Here is a 9,515-nt window from a genome sequence, read left to right on the forward strand (position 1 = left end):
TGACATAGACATCCTTGCTTCTGTCTTTTCTGTTGAGTTCACTTAAAATTGTGATCCTATTAGTGCAATTCTGTCTGTGTCGTCTTAGAAATAATACTGAAATCATTGGGGCATACTCTAGGTAAATATGCATAAACATGCAGCCTGAGTTTTCTTAATATGGAGGTATCGCTTCCTTGTAATAATATTTAGAAACTAACAAAATGATGGTGAGTAAAAATGCCATCTTAAATATTAAAGCTTAGTATTATGTCACTTAATTGAAGCAATCCTTGGTAAGTGACAACTTTGTGAATCATACAAACAAACAAACAGAAGTATAAAACGAGAATCATAGTGTCCAACATTTGCATGTATTTCTAATCATTTATGTAAATAACACTTGGTGTTTCCATTGTTTCTAAATACATTCAAAAACATGGAAATCAGCAGAGGAAACCTTTACGGCATTGAAGAAAGCTAAGAATTCTAAACAGTTTTAATTGCCCTAAGCAAATTCCCTCTATCTCTCTCCAAATAAAAATCAAACCCTAAAATTTATACCGATCCTTTCAGAAGAACAGAAAATACATATGGATTTGGCTGTGTTACACCCATTGGTTTGAATTGTTGTGATTCTGGCCGATTAAAATAAGACTCCCCCTGCTTTCCCCCTCCCCTTTTTTTCCCCTTTTCCACGCAGAGGCGATGCTGGATGAGGGGAGGGGAGGAAGTGAAGGGCCTGTCCTTTTTTTTTTCCAGAAATGAGAAGATCCCTGATGTTTTTTGTTTTTTTTTTCCCTGGGAAGCTGGACTTGTAAACTACTTTAGTTTTGCAAGCATCCTGAAGAAATGGAGGGATGCCAATTTGCTTGCTGGGCACAGTTCCTTGGGAAAATCTTCTCCAAAAAGTAACTGGAAATTTTGCAACTTATGCCTCCATCTCCCATCCACCTTGCTCTGCCTTGCGTAGCACATCTTCCCATGGATGGTACCCATTGTCCTCCCCAATTGCTTTGTAGGCACTTTAAGGGCCTCCCTCCTTCATGAAGATGCCCTATAACTTATAAGTAGGAAATATGAAATGTGTTTTGGTGGTTGTAAATTGAGCATACTTTTAAAAGGAAGCAGAACACATTTCTCTCCAATGTCTGCTTCCTATCAATGTCCATTTAGCCAAAGAATGTGTACGGTTTTTTAAACAAAAAATTAGTTTCAATATGAGTATAATTCTGCTGTTCTGATATCAGTTGATTGGAGATTGTACTGGCACACAATTCAGTAATCTACATTTTGTATCTTACTTCCTGCAAAGGGTCAGAAAAGGCATGAAGTTGGCAGAGCTATGCCTAAATCACTATAGAAAACAGAAGATGTTAAGAGCAAGATTGGGTTATTAAGCTCATATAATAAAAGTAAACTCAGCTGTGCAGAATTTGCCTAAAGTTTCATAATGCAAAAAAATAAATAGTTGATGGGGATTTACAACCCCCTAGTTCTTAAAATTAATCTGCAATTCTTTTTCCTTTTTCTTGAATAAACCAGGGCTTATTTAGCCAATTTGGTCATTAGATCAAATCATTTGGAGAGAAATCAACACATGCTTTTCCTTAACATTTTCTGTATGAGATGTTTCAAATATTTAACCTAACAATGTGACATGCAAGAGCCTGACAGAGACATCTACTGAAGCATCCTTCTGCTAAATGCATCCTTGTGCCCAGCCTTAATTTCCCTGTGTATTATGTGAAGTAGCCCTTAGGAGCCATGGAGATCTGTGTGCAATGATAGTTCAGGATCATGCACTTCAATATTAGTCCAGATGTGGTCCAAGTGTGAGTTATATGTCCACCATATTAAGCAATTGCTACATAATACACTACTCCAAACATATTAAGAGTTTGGGAGGATTTAATGAGATTAATTGCTAATCTTCATCTGTCTCTGAATCAGTTTTCCTAATTCAGATATATCAGACTACAAAACATCTATAGCTCAGAGTTGAAATGTGGGGCCCTTAGTGTTCTCTGAGCTTGGTTGTTTCCTTGCTGATGTTGCATTACCCAAACAAAGTAACACCATCCCAGTTAGTCTAGCACAGATGATATTACCTAGTTTGGATAACAATACATCTGCAAGAAAACAACCAAGCTTACAGAGAACCAAGGAAACAACCATCTCATTTCAACCCGGAGCCACAAATATTCTCCTTCATTGAATCCAATTAATTATGACCAGCTAAAGTCTTGTTTCACTGAATAAATCTCTTCTTCAGAATAGATTATTGATGCTCCCAATTCTGTAATGTTAGAGATATGTTAGATTTTCAAAATCAGGCCATTTCAGAGAGCACTAAGGAACCCCTTGGGCTGGAAACCTTATCACCTCCACGTAGCAATTTTAAAAAATGTGCAACCTGAATTGGGCATTAGAACAAATTTTAACATCTTTTGGCATGAGTCAATTTTTGGCATTAGAGTCAATTTCAGTTTGGGATTTCACATTGCACATGGATTTATAGCTTCTATAAATCCATAATACACTGCTTTAGACCCTTACGGATGGAAACAATCCTGAACAAATTCATTAGAATAGTTACTGCATATGCTTAATTTCCCTAATAAAAGGGCCAAACCATTCATCTGTGTAGATATTCCAGCTGTATAGCGTTTCATATGAAAACAGCTGGCTCACGTCTGTTTGAAACAAAGAGCAGAACTTTTGTTGTCACATTTCATTTTATCATGTGCATTGCAAAAATGAACAGTGACCATTTGTTACTTCGGTGTTCGTATACTGCAAGGAATTTTTAAAAACCCTCATATGCTCAGGTTGGGGATAAAATAGCCTCACAAAGGGTTTTACATAAGGTGAAGGAACATAAGCTATGTGCCCTTAAAGGCAGCCTTCTCCAACCTCATGCCTTCAAGATGCTTGGTTTGGGATTAAGGATTTATAGTGCAAAACATCTGGAGGGGAGCAGGATGGGAAAGGTTGCCCCAAACTGCTCCTTAAGCATGGAAGTTAAAAATTAATTCAAACTGTGAAAGTCTTGCTTTGATGGGTAACTTTAAAGCCATGATATGACTTGAAAGTTAAACAGCTGAAAAAACAGTAAAGTTTATTTGGATTTTTAAGTAGTACTCTTTCAGTGTTTCACATATATTAGTTCTGTAATCTCTGCAAAGTCACCATGCCATGTAAGTATTGTTATCCATGTATTACACTTAACCATTAGTGCAGGGGTGTCAAACTCAAGGGCCAGGGGCTGAATCCAGCCTGCAGGGTGCTTAGATCTGGCCCATGGGGCCAGCCTGAAAACAGCAAAGAACCAGCCTCAGTAACTCTGCCAGCAAAAACAGAACTCTGTTTTTGCTGGCGAAGGGCTGCAGGTGGCTGTCACAGCCGAAAATGGAGTGTGGGCTCCATTTTTGCTGGCAGAGGACTATCAAAATCAACTAAAAACAAAACAAAAGGAGAAACGCTTCCCCTTTTGCATTTGAACATGCAAGAAGGGACAGAAAAGGAGAAAGGGAAAGAGGGAAGACAAAGAAAAAGAAGGAAAGATGGGAAGAGAGCAAGGACGGAAAACTAGAGGGAAAGGAAGAAGAAAGGAGAATGAAGAGGGAAGGAAAAAGAAAAGGAAGGTGTTCTGACCTAGTTTCCCCAAAAAGCACGAAGCAGAGTCCTGATCCCAACAAACCCCCTTTTTTTACACGAATGTGAATTCCTCTCATTCACATTCAGCAAGGCCTGGCAAACAGTCTTTCAAAAGAATATTTATGACTACAGACCTTATCTATCTTGGAGAGCTACCATGTAAATATTTTCTAAATGAGGTGCCGTGCAAGGAAAGACTGGGCACAGAGTCTCTGAGATTCATGGACTTCACATTCCTGAAACGAATCTAACAACCAAATGAATGAACTGTTTACTGCAAAAGCCCATTCCCCTTTTGCTCCTCTTTTATCTCCTATGGGAGGGGCCAATCACCTTCCACCTGTGACTTTACTCCCAAGTCTACCCTGATTTCTGAGTTGTTCTTTTATTCTGGCAGCTCTGCGCATGTGCACACTGGGAACAGGCTCTAGCTGTTCCTCTGCCTCACTGCTGTCTAGCTCCATAGACACCTGATCACTGCCTCCAAACTTCCCCAGCCTCCAGGACTGGCCTATGTTCCTTCCCAACCTCCTCACTGTCTGACTCTGCTGCCAGCTTCGCTGGCTGTTGATGGGCCACAACAGAAGGAAGGGAGGGGGGAGGGAGGGAGGGAGGGATGGATGGAAGGAAGGAAGGAAGATTATAATAAGAGGGAGGGAGGGTCTCAGAGAAGTCTTGCCTTAGCACTTGGCCATCACAGATGCCTCTGACATGCCCGCCATGGCCCTCAGCCAGCCCCTCAAGCCTCTGAAGTCAGACACAAACATGAGGCGCCCTCAGTGAAATAGTTTGACACCCCTTGCTTATAGCCATGTCGTGGTAGCCATTCTTGGTGACCTAACCCATCAAGGTAGACCTTGAAGGGAAAAGAGGAATCAAAGTAAAAAAGCAAATTTCACATATGGGAATTGAAATAAATAGTTTGGTGAGCTTTTTTAAAATTAAGATAAGGGTTCAAAATCTGGGTATATTCAGATGTCTTAGTGTGACTCTCCAGATACGTAAAGTAGATGAATCAGCAACTATCTTTCTAGAATTTGTTTGAGGAAGATAAAGATATACAATATAATGAATCTTGGATGTTGTAATCAGCATTGTTTTTGTTGAGCAAATTTGGAGACATCCATTTGAAGAACCAATCCATGCTTGGCTGTGAAATTCAATGGTGACCTTGTGCTGGTCACCAACATTCGATCTAACTTATCTCACAGGTTGCTGAGATGATAAAAAGGAAGGAATGGATAATGTCCACTGCCTTGAACTCCTTGGAGTAAAGGTAAGGTACTAATGTAATAAAGGCACACATTTTTTTCCAGCTGTAAAATAAAGAACAGCAACTTCTGCCAGTAAATCAAATTGTTGGAAAAGAAACATTGGAGTTAATTGGATATTTATGTAGGTCAGATGAATATCTGCATAAAGCTACAGTCAGTTACATTAATTTGTTGTCTAGAAAGTGTGAGCAAAGTGCTTCTTGCTCTTGGATGTCCCTGAGGATCTTTTTTCCAAAGGGCAATCTCTTATCCAGAAAGGATTTAGGGATTGTTCTCCTCTTAGTCATACTGTCTACCTTCTCTGGCAATACGAGGTTCACCCATGTAACACCTCTCCTGCGCGAGCTGCACTGGCTCCCTGTGGTCTACCGGGTGCGCTTCAAGGTGCTAATCACCATCTTTAAAGCGCTCCATGGCACAGGACCTAGTTATTTGCAGGATCGTATCCTGCCCCATACATCCCTGCGACCAATCCGCTCTCACAGAGAGGGACTCCTCCGGGTGCCGTCCACTAGGCAGTGCCAGAGGGCGGCGCCCAGGAGTAGGGCCTTCTCTGTGATGGGCCCAGCCCTCTGGAATGACCTCCCCCCCCCCCGATATCAGGACAACGACGGATCTCCGCTCCTTCCGCACGAAGCTCAAGACCCACCTGTTCCAACTAGCCGGCCTGGCTTAATCAGAACTTCTAACCTCCCTGGCAATTTTAAACTGTATATATAAATTTATTGGGTATTTTAATTGTTTTAATTGTTTTAATTTTATTGTTATTTATTTTAACTTTGTGGCTTTTACTTTCATTTGTATTGTTAATGTTGATGTATTTACCTCCTCCATGCCACATGCTTTTATATTTGACTGTACGTCGCCCCGAGTCCCTTCGTGGAGAGGGTGCGACTGATAAGTTGAAATAATAATAATAATAATACCACCTCTCTGTTATCAGAAAGAATTCTTTTCTATTATCTGCTGAGGATCATATCTGGAATCTTGAGATTGAAACTCTAGAGTCGAATGAAAATTATTCCCAAATAAGTCTGCGTAGATCTGCAGCACAAACAAGACTTTCTGTCTCTGTAGAAACAGTATTAAAATATCAAATGCATGTAACTGAGGGACATTGATTTTATAAATGTCATAGATGAATAAAATGTCTGGCCAATGTTAAAAAGACCAGGAAGTGATGCTGAGGAACTTCTCTAGGGGATTGATGTATGGCTGAGTTTCCTCACTAAATGGAATCTTCCCTTGAAAGTCTCATCCCTAACTATTTTCTGGAGAAAGGCAAGTTGGATAAAGTACGTAAGAGAGAACGTAATATTTGGGAAAGCATGTCTATTTAGACTAAACCTTTAAATAGATTGAATGTCAATGCAGCAGACAAAACCCAGGTATATTAACAAATTACCCAGTTCTGGTTAATAATTTTGCGACTATTGTAGATCAGCTGCAGTTACAGAGCCCAAACCCATGTTTAATTTTTTACAATTGTCTAAGCCAGTGTTTCTCAATCTTAGTAAGTGGACTTCAACTCCCAGAATTCTCCAGCCCGCACTGAGCAACATCCGTTCCACATGTGGCTCTTGTTATGCTTATCATTGGCCACATTGACTGGGGCTATTGAATTAGGGAGGGCACATGCTTTATTTCTGGCGGATCATCCAAGAAGAAGAATCAATATAATGTCCTTCTACTGACATATAAGCCTACCTGTTCCAATATGAAACTTATCTGGGACCTTTATAAAGTGGGGAATTACATCTTCTACTAAAACAAAAAATGTCTTTAGAAATGGCCTGATTTTGAAAATCTAACATATCTCTAACATTACAGAATTGGGAGCATCAATAATCTATTCTGAAGAAGAGATTTATTCAGTGAAACAAGATTTTAGCTGGTCATAATTAATTGGATTCAATGAAGGAGAATATTTGTGGCTCCGGGTTGAAATGAGATGGTTGTTTCCTTGGTTCTCTGTAAGCTTGGTTGTTTACTTGCAGATATTTCATTACCCAAACTAAGTAATATTATCAGTGCTAATAAGGAGCAAGGTTGGCTCTCAATTTATATTCTAGCCGCTTGTTTCATCAGTGTTGGTAGGGATGGTCTTAGAGATTCTTTAGTTGGCTGGATGACACTAAACAGGCCAATCAAAGAACCTGAATGAAACGTCTGCAAGAAAATAACTGAATTCCCACTGGACTAAATCTAACCTATAATCTGAAGATCACAAAAGTGGTTTAAAGCTATTTGATTTCCATAAGAATCAGTTAAATGTTTTGTCTCTCCCTTTTTCTGTGTATGTATGTGCACACATAAATATTAAAGATATTATGCAGCCTTACGTATGTTAAGAACTATCTTAGTAGATTTGTTGAAGCAAAAGTACAGCAAAGAACAAATTTAAGGGAACAGAATGTTCCTTCCTTGTATTGAAAATCCAGATTCATAAGAGTACCAATTCTCACTTTTAGCAATCCAATAATATATAATGAATTTGATTGTCATGCATATGGGAAATACTTGCTGGTACTTATTTGTCTGCATGTTTTCTAGTTGTGATAATAAAAAGTGGAACCCAGGGGGGGGGTTGAGGTTGGGGGGGGGTTGTTTTATATAGAATGAGTATGCATTTTTTAAAAAGTTTTGGACTGTGATGCTAATATCAAAAGAAGAAAAACAGGGCATCTTAAAGAAATATCAATAAAATCTTAATGGCAAGAATTTGCAAACTTAAATAATATTGCAGGACTATTCGATGAAGCAGAATGGCTTTGAATGTGACTCTAAAATGTTGTTCCATAGGATTTGAAGAATTTCAACATGAGGGAAGTTTCAAGTGAATATTTTTCCCTTTTGAAAGGCTTACCTGGAGGCAAACAGCTTCACCAGGCAAACGTATTTATGGTATTTTTGAATTCTTTTATGTAGAGACTTTTGTATAAATATCCACAGGGTCATTTTAGGCATAATGCAAAATGACTCGCCCTTCTCATCAGTTTCCTTCTGCATCTGTCTCCGCTGTTCAACTTGCCTTACATTAGTTTAATTTTCCCATTTTGAATTTTCTTTTTTAGCCTTAAAAAAATGAATTCACCATAGACAATCTCCAGACTGAGGTCTGCTTGTGAGTGAGTGGGCTGGCCCAAGATAAAACAAACTCTGATTTAATTAATTAAAGCGAAATGACAAATTAAATATACTTAATAGCTTTCACCCTCAATGTAAAAAGTGCAGTTTTGTGGCCTCTTTTGGAAAATATTGAATGCTTGTATATATGTCTTTTTTTTTTAACTGGAAGCCAAAATATCAGAATGAAATTGTAAGAAATATCCCATCTCCAGTGAGTGAGTGAGTGAGTGAGTGAAGAAGGGGAGGGGAGCGGAGGGAGGGAGGAAGGAACAAGTATCTGTTCTCAATAATTTTTAGATTTGTTATTATTGATGTTATGTGGTTATTGGTGTTATGTGGTAGACTGCTGCCTGTACTACACTGCTAAGCGCAGTCATGCATTACTAAATTACTAAAACAAAACATATGCATTAAAATGGATTGAGCTCTGACATTTTGTTTTCAGTATGGACACATTTTGTGAGGAGAAATTGTTTCTATATATATGGAAGAGAAGATACATAGTTAGAAAAACATCAATTACCTGACTGCCTACCAGAAGTTTAGAGGTTCAATGCAAGTCCAGAAGTAAAATAAGTCTAAGAAGCATTTATTTGATTTTTTTTGTTAAGAAAACAATAGTGGCTGTACAGAAGACTGTTTTCCTCTCTTCTTCAATAATAAAAAAGTTATAAATTTAAATCTAGTACAGACCTGGGAGTAAGTCCATAAAATTCAACCAGTCTTCATTCCATATAAATGTGCAATAATTGATCTCAGAAGCCAGATTTCAGGTATAATTCTGTGTTGATGATAGGATTTCTGGACAGGTAAATCTTGACGAAATTTCTTAGGCATAGAACAAATCAATGATCCATCCTAATGTTTAATCCTGACATAGTCTCTTCTGTATTGTTCTTAAGTGAAACAAATGTTCATTTAGAGATAGTACATCTTTCTATTGCACTGGAGATAAATTGAACAATATATCATTGGCCATATACAAAATAGCTCAATCTTCTAAAACAGTGAATCAACACTACAGATGGGATTGAAATATATGGCAGCTGATGAAATCATTGCCTCTTGAACATTGCTCCTTTTTATTTGGGACTGTGATCATTTGCTATAGAAAGAAGACTTGCTTCTAAGGAAATATGTTTGCGATTACCTTGTAAACCTTCATTTCATTTTAATCTTAGGATTGTTTTATACCTGAAAAAATGTTTCGTGAAGAAAATTGTCAAAATTTGCTTCTTTTTCAACCTGAAAATTTGCTCAATAGGACAGCAACATACCACTACACTTGGCACTATATGCTATACAATGAAGGAAAGAAAAAGAAAGATTTCTACTTGGAGCAATTTTCAATAGCCTTTTTTACAGTGGGAAGGGGGAAGTGGAAGAGGTAGGAGCAAATATTTTTTTCTGCCTCACTACAATTCATTATACACTTGAGAAATACTCTGTACCAAGTCCCTGAAGAGAATTAAA

The sequence above is a fragment of the Natrix helvetica genome (genome assembly GCF_964273705.1).
Source record: "Natrix helvetica genome assembly, chromosome: Z".
In the NCBI taxonomy this organism is placed as follows: Eukaryota; Metazoa; Chordata; class Lepidosauria; order Squamata; family Natricidae; genus Natrix; species Natrix helvetica.